Raw genomic sequence first — 26,612 nt, 5'->3', positions numbered from 1 at the left:
TTATAATAAAAAGGGAAATAATCTGTAGGTAGTCGTTAAGTTAATTTTTACTACAAAAATTTTTTTCATACAAAATTTTTTCTTAGTAAATTGTCTACATTTCGTAGTAAGATTTTTATATTGCCCATGTATTTTTATAATAGAATCAACGATGCATTAACTACTGTGTTGGAAATTTATTTAAGGAAAAATCCTTCCCATTTCGTAGTTAGTGAACTAAAAAACATTTACTGAATTTTTATAAGTTTTCCTTTAGCTAAGTTAATTTTCGTTGTGGTTACGAAAAATGAACTATATTACAGTAAATTTGTTGAACTATGTGGAAGTCAAAATGGTCCTTAAATTTACAAGACACTTTTTTTTCTGTGTGACCACGATAAACCAGTTTCTTCTTAGTATGCATAAACTAAATCAAAATGGCATCGTACACAACTTTTATCCAAACTGCATACTATACATAATCATCAATCCGTGATAGCATTATTCTGTAAGCTAATGAACTGCGGTTTTATATCAAATGTATTTCTAATAAAATCACAAGGAATGATGGGATTTGTATATTTTCCCACTGAGTACAAACACGTGGGATGTGTGAGTCGAGAATTTGGGCATCATGTCGGTTTATGACAATCACCAACAATGTGTATTGCTGCACAGTTACTATTCATTTCTACGCCTGGCATAAAATTGATTTTATTCGGCTTGAAGCAAATAGTTAAGAACAGAGGGGAATTTCCGTTTACATCATATTATTTTGTCTTTGGGCTTATGTAACTATGCATCAAGGAAAATAATTCTTTGTAGTTCTACTTACATTGCCGAAGAAATTACGAATAGAAAAAATGAAAATTCGGCCAGGCCGAGGTTTTGTCCCCTTCATGGATTGCGTACAAAATTCTACTAAAGATAGTCGTCGTATGTTGTGTTAACGGCTATATAAGGGAAGTTCATAAGATGTTTGGAAATCAGTTGCATAAAATTGTTGACTATAGATCTATATACACCATTGTAGATATGGATATACATACATATTAATACACAAAAAAAAATTTCCGTAGATAAACTAACGCTAAAATTTAATTTATTTTTATTGGAAAAAAATGATTTGCTTGTAGTTAAATTTTATTATTTTTATCGAAATTTTCCACAGCCTAATGAAATTTTACTTTTTTTAAGTATGTCTCAAAAATTTTATGAACTAAACGTGAGTATAAAGTTCAATGACCGTACACATAAGTGAATACTAAACGTTACGTAACGAGGGGATATTCATTCGAATGATCGGCCCCAGTGTATCGTTTAAGTATTTTCTACTTTTAACTGACAAAAAATCCACAATCCAAAATTAGGCATTTTATCACTTAAATCGAATCCACTATTCAACAATTTTGCCGTATTAGATTTGTAAGTTTAATGTCAATACAAAAATCCACAATTTGATAAAAATATCGTAGGGTATTTGTCATTTTGCTCTGACCTGAAATCGATTAAAAATTTGATAATGCCAACTTAATGCAGGCCTTAAAGGAAAAAATGAATTAAATACAAAATATTCATTCATAAAAATTCATATTTATAAATGGTGTTAAATATTGGTAAAAATAGTTCACGACTAAATAAATGTATGTGTATATTTTAAATTATTTATGTTTATACACCGAAAGAAAAAGCGTTCGTCACATTGACGATTCAGTTTCATCAATGCGTTTTCGTCTATGCGATGAAAAGATTCGTCCATGTGAGTATTTCGGTAGTCTACGTGACGAAAGCAATCATCAAAGTTAATTTTTTTCTTTTCATAGTTCGTCACATCGACGATCTAGTTTCGTCAATGAGACGAAATTATTTTCTTCCCGATTCGGAGAGAAAAAAATTCATTAATTAATTTCGTTTATATGAAGTCCCATTGTATGAATTCCACATTTTAATATATGTTGGACAAAAGTATTATGTGTTTTATTTCCATGATGTATCAAGTATGCTAGTTTTCGTCAATGCGATGAAATATGTGTCGAAAAAATTTCAATACTAAATAAAACATAAAACGGTATACGGTATATATAGTATATGGATTATTGTAATTTACATTTTTCCATTAGTACTAAAGTGAAACACCTAAAAGTCGAATCAATCGTCAATGTGACGAAATAGTGTTCAATGCGATGATAAAATTTATACGTTCTGTAGATGTGCATTTATTTCTCTACCTAAAAAACACACACAGCCAAATGCGCTTGCTACGTTTCCTTTTTTCACATAACTGTACACAGCTTTTATGAATGAGAGCAAAGTTATTTTTGTTTGGTATTTCATGCTCTCTCCACATTTAACTTAACTCAAACGAGAATTTGAGCAAACATTTGTTCACATGGTTGTTTTTAAATTGGCTTCCAAGATGTATGAGAACAATTAAAGTCGTCAAATTGATGAAAAAAGTAATCAAATAGACGAAGCATTTCATCTACACGCAGAGAAGAAACATGATTGTCACAATCATATTCGAAGAGCAAAATAAAATGGTAGCAGCTATTTTTTGAATTTAACATGGGCTTGTCATAGGACGGAAGTCCTCCTTTTCAACAGCCGTTGCACTGAATTTGCATCACTTCTTTAGGTGTGATCCGAATTCAATGTTTGGATGTAATATTTTGTCAAATAAATAATTTTTATAATTTTTTATAATTTTAATGGATTCAAACGCTTGTCGGAAACGTTTGACTTCAAATATTTTAAAAAATTCGCAATTTTTTCAGATTGGAATTAGGATTTTTTTCGACAAAATTTAAATGATTTCTATCATTTTATGAATTCTTACTCTGTTTTTAACCTACTTGAAACAAAAAAAGTTAAAATTAACCATTAAAAGTATGAAAAAACCATGTTATAAAAAATTGAATTAAAAGAACTTCCTGGGTAGTTAAAATAAAGAACGTCATTGGGAGTTCATCTTCTGGAGGTGCTTTTAAAGTTGTGCCTTTGGAAGAACTTCCAATTTTTTTTTGATGGGAAGTAAGCTGTAGCCCTGTGCTCTAAAGTTCACACAGGGAAACTGTTATTTAAAAAAAAATTATTGCCACTTGGGGTTAGTTTTAATTTTTACTTAACCGAACTTTAAACAATGCCACTTGAACATAGTCCGATTAGAGACCTTCCAAAAGGTCCGTCTCACAACCGAGAGCTTGGTGAAGACCAATCGTCAGCTCATGTTCAGGATCTCCCTTTGACTATGGATTTACCTCTTTACCAAAATAATTCTTTAAATGAAGCTTCTGCTTCCGGAGTAACAAATTCTCCACTTGGTCTAGATTTGCCAAAACTGGACTTGCAATGCCGACTTTGTAATGATGTGATGAATGAGAAAACGGAGTGTTTAATAATAACAAAATGTAACCATGGGTTTCATAGAATCTGTACAGAGAATTTTTTGATGAATGCAACGGAATGCCCAATTTGCAAACAGAACTGCAGTCCCTCGGATTTACAGAGGTTTGTTTTCACTAAAGAAAAAACAAAGGGCATAGGTAGACCTCGCGGGGCTATGGCCAAGCAGTACCATACGTGAAGTTACATGAGAAATATATTTCCTCATGTAAATACACAAACACCAGGTTCGAATCTCAATGTCACGGATTCACTGAATCCATCACATTCCGCTAATACCAATCTTCATCTGGAAGAAAACGCTACCACCTCCGTAGGTATGGACTATCAAGAGATAAATAGGTTGATTGAGGAAAATTTAAGCAGAATGCTGTCGAATCTAAATTTAGGTTGCCAGGCGCCAAAAATGTTGATAACCCTAGACCTTCACCACCATTCTTGAATAGGTCAAATATTCGGTCCCAAAACCATAATCAGAGTTTTCTTTCGAGTAGTTCCTCAAATTTTCATAACGATAAAATAACATCGATAATACAGAACTGGGGTTTAAAGTTTGACGGATCCCCGAATACTTTACACGTGGAGGAATTTCTCTATACACTGACCACATTAACGCAAGATAATTTCAATGGTAACTTTTCCATTATCTGTAAAAATCTGCATATTTTACTCTCTGGAAAAGCGAGTTCTTGGCTCTGGAGATATCGCAAACAAGTCGATATTATTCAATGGGATGAATTCTGTGACGCGCTACGTTTTCAATATAAAGATTATAGATCTACTTTTGATATACGTGAGGAGCTCCGTAATCGTAAGCAGCGTCCAGGAGAACCTTTTGATAGCTTTTACGAATCAGTTTGCGCGATATTAGATAGATTGCCATCGCCCATGCGCGACATGGAACTAATAGAAATCCTAACTCGAAATTTAAGACCGGATATCCGGTATGAGTTATTATACGTTCCCATTAATTCCATTCCCCATCTTCGTCGCCTAGTACAGATGCGGGAATGTTTTTTAAATGATGAATATGTGAAACGTAATTTTGCATCGAGAAATACTAACGCGAATAGACGACATATAGGCGAGATAGATATTAATAGGGAAGTGACTCCAGAACATTCCTCTGAGTTTTTGGAAGGATCTATGACGCGATTCAAAGACCCGATCGAATAAATAGGTGCTGGAATTGCGATCAATTGGGGGAAGATTGTCTTGAAGAAACGACAATATTTTGTTACGGATGTGGTGAAAAAAATATGTATAAGCCGCAATGTCCGAAATGTTTGAGCCGCAAGGCAAAAAACTCCAAGCCTCAGATTCCTACGAGGGACCATCTGTACACGCTCAAAAAAAAATCGCTTCTTTAACATATGTTCCAAACATATTTTGCAGGAAGCACATATATTATTGCATACTGCCGAAACATTAATATGTTTGTTTTATGTGAACATATTATATGTTTGGAAGCATTTTGAGCCAAAAATATTATATGCTTGGAAGAATTTTTCCCAAACACGATTGTGCTCATTCCCTAACATACTCGTAATTTTCACTTCCACGAAATTTTTTAGTTATTGGAACCATTCTCTGTAATACAAATAATGTTGAAGAAATTATTCACTTTTATAAATTTTTTAAATTTTACCTTTCGCCTGCACGGAGAATCGAACCGAGGACCATACAGTTTGTAAGCCAACACACTATCCACTGGGCTACGTAGCTGTTATAGTCACCAGTAGATAATTATCGTTTTAAGTTACATTTATATAGCATAGTTTACAGCGCCCACGAGCCCATGCAAACATAACATTATTTAACAGAAACATACATTTGTTTGCCACGTGGAGCAGTGGTTAGCATGTCTGCCTTGCATGCAAAGGGTCGTGGGTTCAATCCCTGCTCCGACCGAACATTTTTGTGTTGTTTTTTTTTTTGTTTTTTAATTTACACATTTATATTTATACTATATTAATTTTTTTTTTAAATGAAACTTCGAAAAGTGTGTTATTAAAGATTTATAGTCAGTAACAGTGCTTGATATAAACGAAATTGACTGATTTTTGGATAAAATATTATTTTTTATTGCAAAAATAACAATCTTGTAATAAAAAACTGTTTTTGTACAAAACTTTAAAATTTGGAAGGAATTCAAAAACTAACAAAAGGAGAACGTGGAGTCGAGTATAAACATACATACATAATTTTATAATATAAACATAAATTTATTTAGGAGTGAACAGTTTTTTACTAGCATTTAACACCATCGCTCTAAAATTCCTTTTATTTTTCTTTAATAATTCATTTTAAAGAAAATAAACTTTTTAAATTGTTTTAGCTGTAAAACTCGAACTTAATGCCCGCTTTTATATTTGATGGTGTCCGTCAACTCCTCGTGGACTACTTTTTAATAAAGAGGAACTAAAGTTTGTTTTTTTACATTTTACTGTGTAATTTTTCACTATTTCCTCCTTATTTCATTTTACTGTTCCAACTCTAAAAAGAGTATAGTGCCCTTTCGTTATTTTTATGAAGACCCCTGATTTCTTTTAACGAACAAAGAAAAAAATTGTGCCCATAATGCCAAAATGATAAACAAAACACATGTCCACACATACATAAAATGCTGCTCTCAAGGCGAAAACATAAGCTGTTTGTTTTTCAAATGTCTATTCTCTTGGTTCAGAATGTATATTCTCTTTATTCAAATTAAATAATATTTAGACTTAAACATATCAAATTTTTGGCCTTATCATAAAACAGTTTTCCGAAACAACATACAAGCGGTTTCACAGAAATTGTTCTCTTTTGACTCTTTTGCTGTGTTATATTGATATCTTTCGTCAACTCTCCCGGTTTCCATCTCTATTTCTCTCTATACTCTCTCTGTCGCTTTGAATAAAATATCACAACATATGTATGTTTAGTCGAAATTTGTAAATTTATATATGTTTGTATTCACACATATGATTTTTATGAAACATTGATGCCCCAAACATAATATATTCTAACATATTAACATAGATGTCCCAAACATTTAGTGTTAGTTTAGGAACATTACATGTTCGCACTTAAATATATTGTGGTTTAAAATCGTGCCCGAAACACATTTTGTTTATATCGGAACATATGAAAAACATATTTTTCTAACAGTGTAGTCAATCGCTTTGATGAAGATCACAAAAGAAAATTATCTAATTCCCCGGATGTGACTAAAATTTTATCTACGAATTTTAATGATAACCCTGAATGTACTAATGATTTTGAATCCTCTGAAGACCTTAGCGGTGTTCAGGTTTTGCAACCAAGATTTTCTATAATTTACAAAGACTATGATTATTCTAAAATTATATATCCACGACTTCCCTATCACGAAAGACTAGCAATGTATATGATCAAACGCCAACAGATTTTTAACGATTCCACGGTAGCAGAAATTCAACCCATAAAACAGAAACGATCAACTATCCGTTTGCGCAAGTTTTATAAAAGCCGGAAATTGATGTGCGTGAAGATAAATTGTAAATTTAACTAGTCGAGACACAAACCAGGTAGTTTTTGCCTGCGCACCTAATGGGTTAATTACAATTTGGGGAGATAAAATATTTAATTAAATTCAGCACTTTCCAACATATTTGCGCAAAATATTTTGGTATTAAACGAAAGATCTTGACAAGTACTATAAATGCAAGTGGTTGTCATGTTCGAAAGCGTCCCATAAATGTTAGTTTTGCAGCTATATTTTAAAAGTCAGTTTGTCCAACTTGAAATAAAGTTAAACTACGCCCACTGTGCAATACCTGCTCTAGATTTTTTGGTATCAAATGAAAGCTCTTGATGAGTACTATAAATCCAAGTGGTTGTTATATTCGAAAGCATCATAAAAATATCGATTTTTATCAAAAAGAAAATTACTTTTTTAGAATTTCAAAAAAAGTGCACATTGGCCCACTGTGCAACACCTGCTCTACAGTGTTTGGTATCAAATGAAAACTCTTGATGAGTACTATAAATGCAAGTGGTTTTTATTTTCGAAAGTTTCCCAAAAAAAAAATTGTTTTAAGCAAAAGTAAAATTAATTTACGAAATTTTAGAAAATATCGCACCAGCGCCCACTGTGCAAAACCTGCTCTAGATTTTTGGTATCAAATGAAAGCTCTTGACGAGTACTATAAACGCAAGTGGTTGTCATGTTCGAAAGCATCATAGAAATATCGATTTTTATCAAAAATATAATTAATATGTCAGAATTTAAAATATAGTGCACGCGGGCCCACTGTGCAATACCTGCTCCTGGTTGTTATATTCGAAAGCATCACAGAAATATCGATTTTTATCAAAAAGAAACTTATCGAAAGAAACTTTTATCAAAAAGAAATTTAGAGCAGGTATTGCACAGTGGGCGCATTTTTTATTTCAAATTGTGGCGATTAAATTAAAAAAAAAAAATTAACAAAAACCTACATTTCTGGGATGTTTTAGAAAATAAAAACTACTTGCATTTGTAGTACTCGTCAAGAGCTTTCATTTGATACCAAAAAATCTAGAGCAGGTTTTGCACAGTGGGCACGGGTGTCCTATATTGTAACTTCGTGCAAACTAAGTTTCTTTTTGATAAAAATCGATATTTCTGTGATGCCTTCGAATATAACAACCACTTGGATTTATAGTACTCATCAAGAGCTTTCATTTGATACCAAAAATCTAGAGCAGGTTTTGCACAGTGGGCGCTGGTGCGATATTTTCTAAAATTTCGCAAATTAATTTTACTTTTGCTTAAAACAATTTTTTTTGGGAAACTTTCGAAAATAAAAACCACTTGCATTTATAGTACTCATCAAGAGTTTTCATTTGATACCAAACACTGTAGAGCAGGTGTTGCACAGTGGGCCAATGTGCACTTTTTTTGAAATTCGAATATAACAACCACTTGGATTTATAGTACTCATCAAGAGCTTTCATTTGATACCAAAAAATCTAGAGCAGGTATTGCACAGTGGGCGTAGTTTAACTTTATTTCAAGTTGGACAAACTGACTTTTAAAATATAGCTGCAAAACTAACATTTATGGGACGCTTTCGAACATGACAACCACTTGAATTTATAGTACTTGTCAAGATCTTTCGTTTAATACCAAAATATTTTGCGCAAATATGTTGGAAAGTGCTGAATTTCATTAAATATTTTATCTCCCCAAATTGTAATTAACCCATTAGGTGCGCAGGCAAAAACTACCTGGTTTGTGTCTCGACTAGTTAAATTTACAATTTATCTTCACGCACATCGGAAATTGGGAGCTAAATTTTTAGTGTCCGCTATTATTTCTAATTCTAAGGATAATGAGTTTGGATTGTTAGATACAGGTGCGAGTATTTCTTGCATAGGAGCTGACTTGGCCAAAATAAATTTCTCTAAATTTCCTAATTTCTATAAATGCAACTCATCGGTCCGGACTGCTGACGGGAATCACCAGAAAGTTGTAGGTTGGTTGAATGTGCATGTTTCATTCAAAAATTATAGTAAACCCATGAATTTGTTCATTGTTCCTACTTTATCTCAGAAATTGATATTAGGCATCGATTTCTGGAGGAAATTTTATTTAATGCCTAACGTGTTAGAATCCCTCGATGTGGTAGACAAATCTGTTTTTGAAATTAATAGTGGAGTGGGGAAAATTATAAATGAGATAATTTCTCCTTGTCCGTCCGAACTTAGTTGTGAATCTTCCCTATTTAAGTCCGAATATCAGCCCGATAACACACCAGGGAAAGTGATCTGTTCCGAAGAACCTCAATATCCGCTCTCATCCACACAAGGTACTCAATTGGAAACGGTAATTTCTCTTTTCCCTGACTTCCAAAAACAAGGCTTGGGAAGAACCACCTTAATGTACCATAGTATAGATGTAGGTAACGCCAAACCGATAAAGCAATGCTTTTATCCGGTATCGCCGGGCGTTGAAAAATTAATGTATACCGAAATAGACCGCATGCTTCAATTAGGGGTCATTGAGCCCTCCAACTCTGCGTGGAGCTCTCCAATGAGAATGGTGCTCAAACCTAATAAAGTGCGTCTTTGTCTGGACGCGAGGAGGGTGAATTCTGCCACCAAAAATGATGCATATCCTTTACCCTCTATCGAAGGTATATTTGCGCGTTTACCGAAAGCAAACATAATCACTAAGCTTGATCTCAAAGATGCATACTGGCAAATCGGCCTGGATGATGCGTCCAAGGCTATTACGGCATTCACAGTCCCTGGTAGACCACTCTACCAGTTTGTGGTAATGCCATTCGGGCTGTGTAATGCCCCACAAACAATGTGTAGACTTATGGACGACATCATTCCGGCTGATTTGAAGTATTGTGTCTTTGGGTATCGTGATGACTTAGTGATTGTATATATAATACGAAAACTTGAAATGTAAAATACGCGAGAATCCGGAGAGGTGGCCAGATATAAAAATCATGAATCGCTATGTATACATTCGTACTGATCATTATAATGACACAGAACAGGATGGGAATGAGTGTTGGAAATTGTGGTTGCCATTAGGATTGCGAATGGATTTAATAGGCAGATTCCATAATCCTCCTACAGCGGCTCATGGAGGTATGGCAAGAACTGTAAATTTAATTAGACGTTGGTTTTATTGGCCTGGAATGATATAGGATATACGGGATTTTGTACGTGATTGTGGGATATGTCGAACTACTAAGGTGCCTAATTTTGTGACCAAACCCGAAATGGGTAAGCAAGCAATATCAGAGCGACCTTTCCAACGTCTTTATATAGACCTACTTGGGCCATATCCCCGAATTAAGACGGGTAATATTGGGTTGCTGATAGTCTTAGACCACTTCAGCAAGTTTCACTGGTTGAAGCCATTGAGAAAATTTACTTCTGCTAAAATTAAGTAATTTTTAGAAAAGGAGATCTTCCACTGCTATGGAGTACCAGAAGTCTTAATCAGCGACAACGGATCGCAATTCAAGGCAAATGAATTTAATGCTTTCTTGACCTCTCTGGGAATAGAACATATGTATACAGCTCTATATTCGCCTCTGGCTTACGCGTCCGAATGCGTTAATAGGTCGTTAATATCTGGGATTCGGTCGTATATAACGGGAGACCACACAAAATGGGATGAAAACCTAAGTGCCATAAGTTGTGCTTTTCATCAGGCCATAAAAACATCCCCATACCACGCATTATTTGAAATCCGTGGACGAACTTTTAACCAGAATTTCTCGTGATGACCACCTACAACTTATTAGAAAGGACATTCAAAAGAGTATGCTTAAAGCCTATGAGACCAATCAGCGGCAATACAACCTGCGAACAAGACCACAATCATTCCAAGTTGGCCAGGAAGTCCTAAGACGCAAAGCAGTCAGGAAAGACATTTCAATACCAAGCTCGCACCTTTAATTGTGAAGGCACGTATAAAAGAAAAATTAGGAAGTAACTATTGTTGGTAAAAATATCATTGGTAGTGATCTTGTATTTATAATCTAAACGTATATCCCCATTATCACATCTTTCAAAACATACCTACGATGAAAAAGAAAATAATTTTAATTTGAAAATACAAAATTGATACAGATATATACCCATAAATAATCTTAATACATTTTTTGTTCTCATTCTTAAATTAAAACTTCATGGCAATATGTAATTTTTTTATGGTAACATCAATTTCATCATTCTGGCTAATATGGTATCATAAACTCCCATTATCCAGTTTTGTAGTGGCGTTTCGAGAAAGTTTAAAATTTATAAAAATTGAAAAATACAATTAAGTTGGAATGGAAAAAATGGGAAAATTCAATAAGAAGAAGAAAATAATAAATAGTATTGTAGATTAATTAAAATTTTAATAATATTTAGTCATTGTAGTTATATTGACTAATTTTTGTTTGTTTTTTATCAAAAAATCTCTTTATTTCTAATTTTTGATATTTCTACTTAGGTTGCTTTGCTATTGATCTTCCAAAATCATTCATTTAATTCTTTTACTCAATCAAATAGAATATGATGCATACAGTACTGGTGTTGTGACCGAAAAAGTACAAGAGTACTTTAAATGTACAGGTACACATTTGTACTACCCGGCGGTTTTTCATTCCACTGTAGGCTAAGTTAGGTTAGGTTAAAGTGACAGCCCGATTAGATTTCAGGCTCATTTAGACTATTCAGTCCATTGTGATACCACATTTAACTAAAAGTACCTATTACATATTGGCACTTTTAGTCTTAACCACTGAACCTTCTCTATTATTTACTTTTGTTGAACCAACCAGATTGCTCCAAAACATTAACAAACTGCTTAAGTTAACGTTTTCCAGGTCCGCCAGTAATCTAAAGCTATATGCTCCTAAAATTCTCTTACGCCTTACACAAAAAGCAGGACACTCACACAAGAGGTGTTTAATTGATTCCTTTTCCTCCACATTATGACAGCTTAGGTTAGGTTAGGTTATGTGGCAGCCCGATGTATCAGGCTCACTTAGACCTTTCAGTCCATTGTGATACCACAGTGGTGAACTTCTCTCTTATCACTGAGTGCTGCCCGATTCAATGTTAAGCTCAATGACAAGGGACCTCCTTTTTATAGCCGAGACCGAACGGCGTTCCACATTCCAGTGAAACCACTTAGAGAAGCTTTGAAATCCTCAGAAATGTCACCAGCATTACTGAGGTGGGATAATCCACCGCTGAAAAACTTTTTGCTGTTCGGTCGTAGCAGGAATCGAACCCACGACCTTGTGTATGCAAGGCGGGCATGCTAACCATTGCACCACGGTGGCTCCCTATAATGATAGCTTATGCAATAGTCATTATACTTCGCACCTATAGTTTTTGCAAATTCGCCTATCAAGCAGCGACCCGTTATAGCAGATATCAGGAGTGCTATCTGACGCCTTGAGAACAATAGCATATCTAGTGTGCGGTTTAAGTTTAAATGGGGCCATATTTGCTTGGTGTCGTTACAACCCTTGCAATTCTCCCATCGAATATTGGCCATCATAACAGCCTTCTCACGCAGTACGAGCTTGCAGGCGGCCGGAGGCATACCAACAGATTCTAGTTCCCCTGGATTATGTAAGGTAGTTCCTAGCCTTGCTAACACATCTGCTTCGCAGTTCCCCTATGGCCAGGCACTCATATTAGGTGAATATTGTACTGCTCAGCCATCTCTTTGAGAGATTTGCGGCAGTCTATGGCCGTTTTCGAGTTAAGGAACACAGAGTCCAAGGATTTTATTGCAGGTTGACTGTCTGAGTATATATTAATGCCAATATTTGTTGGAACATTACTTCTCAGCCAATTCACCACCTCTCTTATTGCTAATATTTCAGCCTGAAAAACAATACAATGATTAGGTAATCTTTTCGCTATTCGAATTTCCAGATCTTTAGAATACACTCCGAACCCCACTGTCCATTCAATTTGGAGCCATCAGTATAGAAATCGATATATCTTTTATTCCCCGGGGTATGTGTACACCACGCCTCACTGTTGGGAATTAGAGTTTCAAACTTTTTGTCGAAAAGTGGTTTTGCCACTACGTTAGGCACATCTGGCATTACTTTGAGGACCGAACTGTGACCGTACTTTTCTTCCGACCACAGCGATAGCTCGCGCAACCGCACAGCCGTTGTTGCAGCTGACTGTTTGGCCAAAATGTCTTAAGGCAATAGATGCAGCATCCCAATAAACACAGGATGAGCGTTTTTCAAATGCAACAACTTTTCAGTTTGAGGGTAAATATAATTTTTAACATAAATTCAACTTGACTTGAAATAGCTCATTTTCAATACATCTTCAAATTGTTTACGAATTACTTCCAATTTGCCAAAATGTTGACGAAATCTTTGAAAAGGTGTTGAAGATAATATGAGAAAACTTTGACAAAACACTACCCTAAAATGCCACGAAAAAACCATGTAGTTTTCAATACTTATTTGTGCAACGAAGTTCGTGGTCAATTGCAAGAAATAAATAAAAAATGGAAAATTTTAGACAAATAACCAAATAGTTTATAAAAATAGGTAAGTGAAAATAAGAAATGAAATAAAACTTTAAGGAAGTCACTAAATGTATATATCTTTGCCGAAAACTAAAATTATGGATTCTACGTTCTTGAAAACATTAAAAAGCTGACCGATGAAAAAATGGTGGACAATTAACTGGAACTGCTTCAAATAGTTTATAATAATTGGTACGTCAATATGAAAAATTACATCAACACTTTAGAGAAGTCACTAAATTTAAATCTCTTTGCAGAGAACTAAAATCTTTGGATGCTACATTCTTGCAAACATTAAGAAGCTGACCAATGAAAAATGAGTGGCTTATCGACAAGAAAAAGTTTCCAGAAACATTACAAGTGCAACCAATTAAAATTGTTAAAAACAACAAATTGTTGAAATCAACAACTTCTGGATGAAAATGTGCATCGCATCGTCAGTTTATTTCATATGCTATTATCAGTTTAAAATGGATATTTTGTGATTTCCTTCTGCTGGAAATCAATTCTAACACGCGGTCCAGTACGTTCCTAATTTCAAATTGCCCGCATGTTAATAAATTTTAATGCTGTTTTATGACACCAAAAGGAAGGAAATCGAATTATCAATGCAAAAGTGTTTACTAATAATGTTTAAGATATTTAAAGTTTTGTTGTTTGTTTTTTTTTTGTTCTTATTTGTTGATATGTTTAATAAGATTATTATTTATCAATTGGTATTGTAGTGTATTATGTAGTGTAGTGTATTATTATATATTTATTTTGATGAAAATGAATAAATTATACAAAATTCATAGAATTTTGGGTTTGACATTCAATTTGAAGTGGGGATATCATTCATACAAATTTAGGTTGAAAAGTATTTGCAACGATGTTCATTTTGAATTTGACTAGCATCGAAAATTGTTTGACAAATTATTGAGTAGCGATGCATTTCAATTTGAGGATAACACTTGAGATATTATTGCTAATGTGTTGAATTTCACTGTTGAGGGTAATGTCTGTTTTTTGTTGAGAACGCGATTTTCTCAACAATTTCTCAACTTGCATATTACCCTAATCCTTTGGAAAAATGTTTGAAAAATTGTTGAAATTTAGCATTTTTTAAACGTTTGTGTTTATTGGGATGACATTAAGGAGTCTGTTCCTGTCTTACTAAATGCGCCTGAGATACTTAAGCTCGCCATACGCTGAACTTTATCTAAACAAGTCGGTTTCTGAAGTGCCGGCCACCAGACTAAAACACCATATAGCATTATAGGTCTAAGTACTGCCTTGTATAGCCAATGCACAATTTTTGGTTTTAGTCCCCACTTTTCCCTATTGTCTTTTTGAACGAGTACAAAGGTAACGTGGCTTTTCTCGCCCTCTCTTCTATATTAAGCCTAAAATTCAGCTTCCTGTCCAAAATAACGCCGAGGTATTTTGCACACTCACCAAAGGGAATTTCAATACCCTCTAAGGAAATGGGCCTAACCGTGGGAGTTTTGCGATCTTTGCAGTACAGTTCTGTCTTTGTTGGATTTACCCCAAGACCATTATCTTTCGCCCATTTCAGTCATCTGGGGAGCTATCTGTATAATATCTCTGATTGTGGATGGGAATTTTCCCCTGACTGCCAGCATCACATCATCTGCCTATGTCACCACTCTTATCCTTTCTTTTTCTAGGGAAACCAGAAGGCATCATTCCAAAGAAGAGGTGATAGATAGAGTGCCTCTGTTCACATACCTTGGTATGTTTGCTTGTCCTAGTGTGGCTAAAATACGTCTCTTTATTAGAAGTTCGTCTAAGAGCCTAAGTATACCTGGATCAACATTCAGAGTTGTCAGTCCATTTAATATCGAGCTCGGATGGACATTATTGAGCCCCTTCGATGTTTAGAAACGCCACGATTGTGTATTCTTTGACAGATAGTGAGCTTTCAATAAAGCTGACTAGTTCATGCAATGCGGTCTCAGTAGACCTGCCCTTCGAGTATGCATGCTGTCGTTTCGAGAGCAAACTTTATCCACGCTAGTTCTAAGATACATGTCTATTATCCTCTCCAGGGTCTTAAGTAGAAATGATTATAAGCTGATTGGTCGGAAATCCTTCGCACTCGAGTAAGAGGCTTTTCCCGCTTTAGGTATAAATACGACTTTTGTTTCCATCCACTTTTCTGGAATATATGCTAAGTTTACACATCGTTTATATATCACCGTCACCCAGGGGTTAATTCTTTCAGCCACTGCTTGTAATTCCGCCGGAGTAATTCCATCAGGTCCGGGGGATTTGTATGGTCCAAAGCATAGCTTGGGAATAATGATTAGTAATCCTAATGATTAGCAATTGGATTAGAAATTTTATTTGGTTGAAAAATTCATTAATTATGATTAGTTAGCCATTTTTGACGATTAGTAATTGACGATTAGTAAGAAATCTAATCAATTATTTTTTTTGATTAGATTTGATTAGAAATGCTAATCTCACTAATTGTGATTAGATTTTTGATTATTTCTAATCTAATCAGTTAGTAAACTCAAATTTTTATCTAAATTCAATTCTAATGATTAAATTATTTTATTTCTCTAATCGTAATGATTTCTAATTGTAATGGAAATTCCCAAGCTATGGTCCAAAGCTATTTAAAGCCCATTTTATTCTATATTCCGACACAATTTCCTCGATAGGAAATGACCGCTGAGCCTCTGTTACACCGCCAGAACATGGTTCAACCATCGGAAATATGGTCATATCACCAAGACCATATTTCCGCCAAATGTTAGGAAAGCTGACTGGAATAGGTATAGGGAATCGTTCAATATGATGATACCGGAAATAACAGAGACAAATATGAGAAATGTGCAAGATATCGAACTCGCAGTGGAGCGGATTACTAAGGCCTTCAACATCTCGTAGTATAAGGGGTCCATTATTTTCTACGTCCAATTCGGTTAATATTCTTCTCAAATACAAAGCCTCTTTTGCGGCTTCAGAAGCAGCCACGTATTCAGCTTCGGTACTGCTTAGACCTATCGACTTTTGCTTTCGCGATTCCCAGTATATTGGACTTGAACCTAAGAAGAATATGAAATCTGTGTGTGATTTCCGGTCCTCTGAGTTACCTCCCCAATCTGCATCGACATAGCTCTAATGTGTTCGAACTTGGCATATATTGTAATTTCAGATTCATCGTTCCCGCCAGATATCTTAATATATGTTTCAATTTCGACATGTGTTCCACATGTGGATCTGAATTTCGTTGTGCCATCTTTGGAATAGAATGGAGAATATCTGGCCTTGTAGATATGGCTAAGTACATTAAAGCACCAACAAGAGATTGATAATCCTGTTGATTTGCTTTTTCACAGTTGCCATTGCATTTCGTTTGATACCCTGCATTTAATGGAACCGACAATGGTTTATATTCACCCATTCCATATTGTTCCAAAATATCGCGTATATATTGACATTGACTCAGCTTGATGCTACCTGTTTCGCGTTCAATTTCTATTCCTAGGAAGTGGCGTACTTCACCTTTATCGATAACTTCAAAATTTGACAAGAGCTGATTTTTTATTTCAACAACAACTTGTTTGTCCTTGCAGCCAATAATCAAGTCGTCAACATATACACCAATAATAACCATGTTGTTCTTAGTATTTCTTTTATACAAGCAGGGTTCATTTTCGCAAGCTTTGAACCCCATTGAGCACAACACGTTATCAAGTCGTGTATTCCATTCTTTTCCGCTTTGTTTCAGGCCATATATTGCCTTTTTCAGTTTAAGGACTTTATTTGGATGTTCTTGGTCTTTGAAAATTTCTGGCTGTTGCACATAAATCTCGTCGTACAATGTGCTGTTTAAATACGGTGTAAATGCATTTGTTCTTGCACTGCTAACGCCATTATCAACCGAATAGTAGAGTATCTAAGAACTGGAGAAAATGTCTCATTATAATCGATTCCATATACTTGATTACATCCCTTCGCTACTAAACGAGCCTTGTATTGTTCTACTTCTCCATCTCGATTTCTCTTAAGAGCATAAACCCATTTACACTGTATTGCCTTGTGTCCCTTAGGTAAGTCTGTTAACAACCATGTTTGATTTTTTCTGAGAGCTTCCATCTCTCTTTCCTTGGCTTCTTACCACTGCGGCTCTTCTTTGCAGGAAAGAGCCTGTCGAACTGTTAGAGGGATATTTTCATCAGTAGCAAATACAACATGTTCTCACCTTCAGTATATGTTGTTGAATTTTGCTCTTGGTCTTGACCATCGCTATATAGAGTTAGATGATTCTCCGGCTTCTCAATCTTATCATTATGAAACTGCTCCTCATTGAATAGTACATCTCGATGTTCAAAACTTTTCTCCTCTGTCTGTCGAACAGACGGTACGCCTTTGAAGTCGTAGAAAAACCGACCATAATGCATGTAGTATCCTTTGCTTCAAACTTTGACTTCTTCTTATCAAGGGCAACAGCGCTTGAACCAAATGTCCTTAAATGTTTTACATTCGGCTTCTCAATCTTATCATTATGAAACTGCTCCTCATTGAATAGTACATCTCGATGTTCAAAACTTTTCTCCTCTGTCTGTCGAACAGACGGTACGCCTTTGAAGTCGTAGAAAAACCGACCATAATGCATGTAGTATCCTTTGCTTCAAACTTTGACTTCTTCTTATCAAGGGCAACAGCGCTTGAACCAAATGTCCTTAAATGTTTTACATTCGGCTTTTACCATACTTCATAGGGTGTTTTATCACCCAAAATCTTCGTAGGACACCTGTTTCTTATGTATGCTGCCGTATTGATCGAATTTCACTGTCAAGCCTTTGTACACAGCCTTAGATTCTGATATAAAGTTTGCCTGTAGCTCTGGTGAATATAAAACATTCTCAACAACAATTCGTATCCGCTATTGTGCATGATGATGTCGCCCTTACCAACGGCTGTAATATGTTTATCGCCTGCTAATGCTATTATTTCTCTATGCTCATTGAATCGAACAAACATAGCACGATCATTGCACATATGTGAAGTGGCACCACTGTCTACATACCAACTCTCTTTTCGCAAATTTGATGTCTCTGTTGCAGCTAGCATCGTTAGCGCCTGTTGCTTTTTTTCTCCTTTATCACATTTACTTGCGATATGTCCCGTTACTCCACAATTATAGCATTTACCTTTGAACAGTTTCTTTGCGTTGTATTTCTTGTTGCTACCTTTGGGTTTAGCTGCGAATGCCTGCTGTTGTGTTGATATGTCTTCTTCGTTATGTTGTTCTTGTCGTCTATTTCCCTCTACAAGGATTTTTTGCTTCAACAACGAATAACTTGGCGAGGCGTCTCGAGTCTCCATTGCAACAACGAAATTATCGAACTCTTTTGGAAGGCTCGAGAGCAACATAATTACTAGAAGCTCCTTCTGAATGTCTATGCCAGTCTCATGGAGTTTCTCAGTAACCTCAGCAAATTCGTTAATGTGCTGGACAACATTTCCTCCTTCAGGTATGGAGAGACCCAACAATCGCTTGTACAGTGATACCTTTTGCAATAGACCCTTTGGTATATATGTCTCCTTGAGCTTTTCCCAAGCTTCGTTAGATGTAGAACATCCTCTTATATATACCAACTGCGACGCCTTCATGCTCAAGCAAATTGATGCTAAAGCCTTTTCATCAATTTCTTCCCATTTATTATTTTCCGCAGTTCTCTTTTCTTGTCCACTCGTAATTTTCCAAAAACCACTGTGTATCAGGACACTTTTCATTTGTATAGACCAACTATCATAGTTGCTATTATCCAACTTCTCTATTTGAGCGAAAGGAACAGCCATTTTCTCCTTTTTCTTTTCAAAGTCTTCTTATTTCAATAATTAACTTCCAATCGCAATGTGCTTCAGTGTCCTGGGCCCATAACCTGTTTAGTTTAGTTATTTCAAATTAAACTTTATTTACTGAAACAAAAATGGTCTTAACAATTCAAGAGTACGACTAAGAATGAATGATTATAAAAAACGTGTGAAAATACAAAGCTAACAGCATCCACGTTGTACAGAGTTACCATATTCAACACTCCTCAACTAAGGTCTTAACGGCACAGGGTGGCATCTCCCTATCATGTCCCATGTAGACCGAAGATACCCAATATTTGCATTTGGATATCTCTAGACTGGCTACGACAGTGTCTGCATTACTCAATGAAGGAAGCAGAAAAAGTTTAGTTCGTTTTTAGCAATTATACATGCTCGATTTATATCGTTACCGCTATTATGCAAAAGTTTGAAACCCGGAGTGCTTAATTCACAGATCTTGTTCTTATATATGTATGGTTCTTGAATAAGAACTATATCTATGTCTCCTTTCATCAGGAGAACTTTTAAGGCAGCACAAGCGGCCTCACAATGGTGAAGATTTATCTGGAGGAACCGTAGAACCATCCAAATTTTCAACCACCGTCACATCAGCCGCTTCAATTGAGTCATAAAGGGCTTCCTCTTCACAGATTTCGGTGACTCTCGCAACAATCCGCGGTTCAGCTTTGGTGAGGTTTGAGCCAGTAGAAACGTCCCGCATTCGATTTTCGCCATAGTCTGCAGTTTTTATGTCTCCTTCGGCTTCGCTAGGAGATTTTTTCACTGCTGACTCTACCGGAGGCTTGTCCGTTTCGGAATCCTTTGGCTGATCGCTTTTGTATACCTTCATATGAATATCATGAAAGCCATAACTTACACGTCCTTGGGTCTGGGCTAGATGTGGCAGCGACTCTATGTTTAATATAAACACCGCATGTCGTCTTGGTCCATCCACCTCATCCAAACGACCAACCTTCCAATCGGCGGTTGGAAGATCTGGGTTACATTCTTTTAGTCCCTCTAGTATTGACTCAGGATCAGGAGGGTTTGCCGGTATCCATGCATGTGCTCTAGGTTTAGCCGGTGTGTCTTTTTTATCGACTAACTCCAAAGCGGCTCCTTCCCAAACTTCACCAATTAGCATCAATGCAGCTTTAAAGCAATCCATAGACCTCTGGTCCGCAAAAGCTATTAACTTATATCATCCTTGATACCATCCAGCATCTTGCCGTCGAGGACTTGGTCCGGGAAACTTTTTCCGCACCTCTGAGTAGATACCAGACATCGCGTTCTCAAGTTCCCCCATTTTTGCCTTTCAATCATACCGTCCAATGCTCCTTTATTAATGAAAGGTTCGACTTGCCAAAGTGTCACCGCCAGTCGACCCGTCTACAGGTCGACTAATTGGATCTGATTCTTGGTCGCTGCCCAAATTTATAACTTCAGTCGTTACCCGTCCACTGGGCCATGAAGTTAGCAACCCAGTGGATGACTTTGAATTTCGCTGCATGGTGGTTTATTATTTCCACCACACGTGAAATTCCATGTATCTTATATTCCCCTTGAATGACGGCTTTGATAGTTCCGAAAGAAACCAAATTATTTCCCTTCCTTTTGCATAATCGCCAAGTATAGACACAAAGTTCAATGTAGAAAATTTCTGAAAATTAAATCGTGATTAAAACACGCCATCATTTGATTTGTGCCTGTAATACCTCTATAAAATTTTTCTATACGAAGTTTACGAGAAACTCATAGGGTAACATTTATAGAAAAATTCTCCTTTTTATGACATTAAAAAATATATTTTCCTAATGTGTCTTCATAGGAAAGTACACGAGGGAACCTCGAAGTTATTCTTGAACAGAATCAATATATTGCGATTTGCATTATTCTAAGACCATTGCAAAATTATGGAATCGAATAAGAAGCTCATATTGTCGATAAGAATAAGGAAGAAATACCAAGAAAATTATATCGCTGTCAACTCGGTTGGGGACAAACTCGTTCAATGCCAAAGAATCCCCAAGGATTAAATTCTTAGAAGGCTCAATCCCCACGAGTAAGCATCTACATATTTGCCAGACCCCTTGGTGGAACCTCGATTTGGGCAAGAAAGAATTGCAAAGTATCGCTTGGTATACCCACGCATGGCACAGTGCAGTAGGAGTCTACGAAGCAGAGATAAAAAAAAATAACTTAAGCTGAGCACATAGTGTTATTATCTCCTTAAGAAAGAACTATAAACATTTCTTAAAAGGAAAAGTCCTTAACCACTTGGGTGAATCTTTGCATATTTGTAGATTTCTCTTCCTACAATTCACAGAGCAAATGTTCATTTTCATGTGTAATTGAATTTTAATTTTACCTTGCAAAAGTTATTCCAAAAAGAAAAACAAAATCGAAAATTTTAAATTTAAAGTCAACTTGAAAAGCCCATTGCAAATGTAGTAAATTTAACCCTCTAATGCCCCAATTTTTTGCCAGCGGATTAAATTTTCAATGTTAACGACACAAAAGCAAGAGAACTAAGCAAGAAAAATTTATACAGTAAAATTCAGCATATGCTGCAAAGCCTCTTGAATAGTTTCAAATAAGTTTTCTTTTTGTTTTGCCCATTTTTGTTGTCTTAAGGTGTGTTTTACTAAAAGCTTCCTTATTAAATGAAGCCCGCCAAAAGGCGGGCTTGGGCATTAGAGGGTTAATCAGATTCTGTTAAAATTAAAATTATTTGTTTTTTTTTCTGGGTGTTAAAGATTTAAAGTAATATGAAAGCTAAAATGTAATATTAATTAACATAACAAATAGTTGGAGGTAAATAGAGGCAAAAAGTTTTTTTTCTCGTCTAATTTATATTTTTCCAATAACTAAAAAGTCCGGTTTCATGACACTGTGCCTTTGCATTTAATATGCTTATATTAGCTACTCTTATTGATCTCTAGCAAAATTATCATCGAGACATCAACCACACAATTTGCTGAGGCCTCATCGATGGATGGTTGGGTGAGTACAACATATAACAAACAATAATTTGGTGATATAAAGTTGTTTTTGTAAGCATAGTCGATGAATGAATAGAAAGAAACCATACGTATAACACTTTGGTGCTAGTAATGAGAATGTTATACTCCGCTCATGCATTTGTGATTACTTTTTGCTTTTGTTATGAATGAATGAGTAAAGAGTAAATTTGTAAATTTATAGTTGTACGTTTGTTACGCATTGTGTTGTACCTCTTTATTCATGATCTTTGCTTAATATAAATCTCGTGCTTCTTCTATTCATTCATTAAGTTTTGTTTTGTAATTTCATTCATAACAATCATATTGAAATCTTGTTTAAACTCAATAAACACAAACGTTTGAAAAATGCTAAATTTCAACAATTTTTCAAACATTTTTTCAAAGGATTAGGGTAATATTCAAGTTGAGAAATTGTTGAGAAAATCGCGTTCTCAACAAAAAACAGACATTACCCTCAACAGTAAAATTCGATACAATAGCAATAATTTCTCAAGTGTTACCCTCAAATTGAAATGCATCGCTACTCAACAATGTCTCAAACAATTTTCAAATACTTTTCAACCAAAATTTGTATAAATGATATCGCCACTTCTAATTGAAAGTCAAAGCCAAAATTCTATGAATTTTGTATATTTTATTCATTTTCGTCAAAATAAAATATATAATAATACACTACACTACACAATACACTACAATACTAATTGAAAAATAAATATCTTATTAAACATATCAACAAATAAGAACAAAACTTTAAATATCTTAAACATTATTTGTAAACACTTTTGCATAGATAATTCCATTTCCTTCCTGTTTTTGTCATTAAACTGCATTGAAATTAGTTAATATGCGGGCAATTTGAAATTAGGAACGTGATGGACCGCGCGTTAGCATAGACTTCCAGCAGAAGGAATTCACATAATATCCATTTTAAGGTGATAATAGGATGCAAATAAAACTGACGATGTGATGCACATTTTCATCCAGAAGTTCTTGATATGGAATAATATCAAGTTTTTAACAATTTTAATTGGTTGCACTTTGAAATCTTTCTGGAAACTTTTTCTGATAAGCCATTCATTTTTCATCAGCCAGCTTCATAATGTTTGCAAGAATGTAGCATCCAAAGATTTTAGTTTTCTGCAAAAATATTTAAATTTATTGATTGAAATATATTGACTTACCAATTATTATAAACTATTTGAAACAGTTCCAGTTAATTGTCCAACATTTTTTCATCGGTCAGCTTTTTAATGTTTTCAAGAACGTACACGGATGAAAAAGACTGTTTTTCATATGTCTGGCTATAAACATTATATGTTTGGAACACAAATTTTTAAACACAATATTTTTGAGTGCAAGCATATAATGTTCATAAACTAGCATAACATGTTTGGGACATATATGTTAATATGTTAGAACATATTATGTTTGGGACATAAAATGTTTGTAAATATAATATGCTTGGATGCAAACATATATTAATTTAGAAATAGCCTATAAACATATATGTGTTTAGTAGCTTGGAGCGCTATTTAACAGGGAGCGATATTGAATTAAGTTGGTGGTTGTTGCTTGTTATTACAAAATTAACATTTTATTTTTCCTTGGGCAATTGATCAGCTACTTCTTTGATCCTTACAAACTGTGTGGTCCGCTGTTCGAATCCCCGTCCGGCAAAAGGTAAAATTAAAATAAAAAAAATCATAAAATTGAATGATTTCTTCTACAATGTTTGTATTACAGAAAAAGGTGCTAAGAACTAAAAAATCTCGTGGAAGTGAGAAAGATGTCGGGTAATATACAATTGGGCAGAAACAAAATTTTGAGCATTCAGGTCGAAAACCTATGTTGTTAGCACCTATATTACCTGTTTATTTTCATAATTCACAATATTGTTTGGGAGAATTTTTTTAAGCATATAATATTTTTGGGTGCAAAATGCTTCCAAACATATTATATGTTCACATAATAACATATTGTTTTTTGGAAGACAACATTATTGAATTTGGATGCAAAAATACAAAATGTTTGGAACTTAGACTACCCAAACATATATTGTTTAGACCAATATGCTTTCAAACATATTATATATTGGAAGAGATCAAACATATAAATGTTTGGGCAATACCCAAAAATGTATATGCTTGAAGCAAAATATGTTTGGGAGTATATGTTACAGAAGCGATTTTTTGTGAGCGTGTAGAATCCATAATTTTTTCTTGTTTTCGGCAAAGAGATATACATTTAGTGACTTCCTTAAAATTTTATTTCATTTTTTATTTTCACTTACCTATTATTATAAACTACTTGGAGCAAATGCAGTTATTTGTCTAAAATTTTCCATTTTTTTGTTATTTCTTCCACTTGACCACGAACTTCGTTGCACAAAGAAGTATTAAAAACCACATGGTTTTTGCGTTGCATTTTTAGGGTAGTGTTTTGTCAAAGTTTTCTCATATTATCTTCAACACCTTTTCAATGATTTCGTCAACATTTTGGCAAATTGAATGTAATTCGCAACCAATTTGAAGATGTATTGGAGATGAGCTGTTTCAAGTCAAGTTGAATTTATATTGAAAATTACATTTACCCTCAAACTGAAAAGTTGTTGCATTTGAAAAACGCTCATCCTGTGTTTATTGGGAAGTTAATTATTATGGGTCAGTGTTACCAGACGATTATAATCTAATTTTTAGGAATTAATAGTTTTATTCTGTGAAATCTATCAAATTTGGAAACAAAAACCAATAGAGATTTCGATTTTCTTTTGTTCAACCAAAAATCTAATGAATTTAGCAATTTTCTTTTTTTTCTCTATGTAATATTAAAAACTATCCTATAAAATTACACTAAATACACTTATTTTTTTTTTATTATTGTATGAAAATTTTTCTATGGATTGAAATAAAATAAAATAATGATTACTATTAATACACCCTCACAAAAAATCGCATCTGTAACATATACTCCCAAACATATTTTGCTTCAAGCATATACATTTTTGGGTATTGCCCAAACATTTATATGTTTGATCTCTTTCAATATATAATATGTTTGAAAGCATATTGGTCTAAACAATATATGTTTGGGTAGTCTAAGTTCCAAACATTTTGTATTTTTGCATCCAAATTCAATAATGTTGTCTTCCAAAAAACAATATGTTATTTTGTGAACATATGATATGTTTGGAAGCATTTTGCACCCAAAAATATTATATGCTTAAAAAAAATTCTCCCAAACAATATTGTGCTCAAAATTTTATTTATTTATTTATATATATTACAATCATAATGAAAATAAACAGGTAATATAGGTGCTAACAACATAGGTTTTCGACCTGAATGCTCAAAATTTTGTTTCTGCCTAATTGTATATTCCCCCACATCTTTCTCACTTCCACGAGATTTTCTAGTCCTTAGCACCTTTTTCTGTAATACAAACATTGTAGAAGAAATTATTCAATTTTATGATTTTTTTTATTTTAAATTTACCTTTTGCCGGACGGGGATTCGAACAGCGGACCACACAGTTTGTAAGGATCAAAGAAGTAGCTGATCAATTGCCCAAGGAAAAATAAAATGTTAATTTTGTAATAACAAGCAACAACCACCAACTTAGTTCAATATCGCTCCCTGTTAAATAGCGCTCCAAGCTACTAAACACATATATGTTTATAGGCTATTTCTAAATTAATATATGTTTGCATCCAAGCATATTATATTTACAAACATTTTATGTCCCAAACATAATATGTTCTAACATATTAACATATATGTCCCAAACATGTTATGCTAGTTTATGAACATTATATGCTTGCACTCAAAAATATTGTGTTTAAAAATTTGTGTTCCAAACATATAATGTTTATAGCCAAACATATGAAAAACAGTCTTTTTCATCCGTGTACAATGAGATGCTAAAGTACTTGAGGTGTTTTCCTGTGTGAACGGATGAGTTAGGGTGATCAAATTTTGGGTCCTAGACAATTTTCATTTTGCGCTATCTAGGATAAGGTACCAACTTTGAGTTGCAATTTATGTGGTGGAAATCCTGGCAAATCCATAGAGTTCAAAAACTATGTTGGGTAATTTACAACATCATCTGGATTTGTTACGGAATCAACGGATTTGTATGTTACCAAATCGGCATCAATTTTTGATTGATTGGTGAAATTCAGTGCATAATTCTGATAAGAGCTAATTGAGAGTATACAAATTGGCAAAAGTCGTTGGTAAGAGTAATTAAACCAGTTATCGCATCAACTGGGACTTTTCCATTTCCAATAGCTAACAATTGTTTGGAAAATTGCGCAGCACTTTGATCATTCTGAAGTT

The 26,612-nt window shown here is 34.5% G+C and overlaps 1 protein-coding gene across 1 annotated transcript in view; it reads left to right on the top strand.

Annotated features, from left to right (window-relative positions):
* Positions 1 to 394: 394 nt before the first annotated feature.
* LOC142225770 (alpha-N-acetylgalactosaminidase) overlaps positions 395 to 26,612 on the top strand; it is a 336,310-nt gene continuing 310,092 nt past the window's right edge. The window contains exon 1 of the mRNA XM_075295592.1: positions 395 to 487. The gene's annotated coding sequence lies outside the window, so the exon portion shown is untranslated. The remainder of the gene's footprint in view (positions 488 to 26,612) is intronic.

The sequence above is a fragment of the Haematobia irritans genome, chromosome 2 (assembly GCF_050003625.1).
Source record: "Haematobia irritans isolate KBUSLIRL chromosome 2, ASM5000362v1, whole genome shotgun sequence".
Taxonomy (NCBI): Eukaryota; Metazoa; Arthropoda; class Insecta; order Diptera; family Muscidae; genus Haematobia; species Haematobia irritans.
This window is presented reverse-complemented; position numbering and strand designations above follow the sequence as displayed.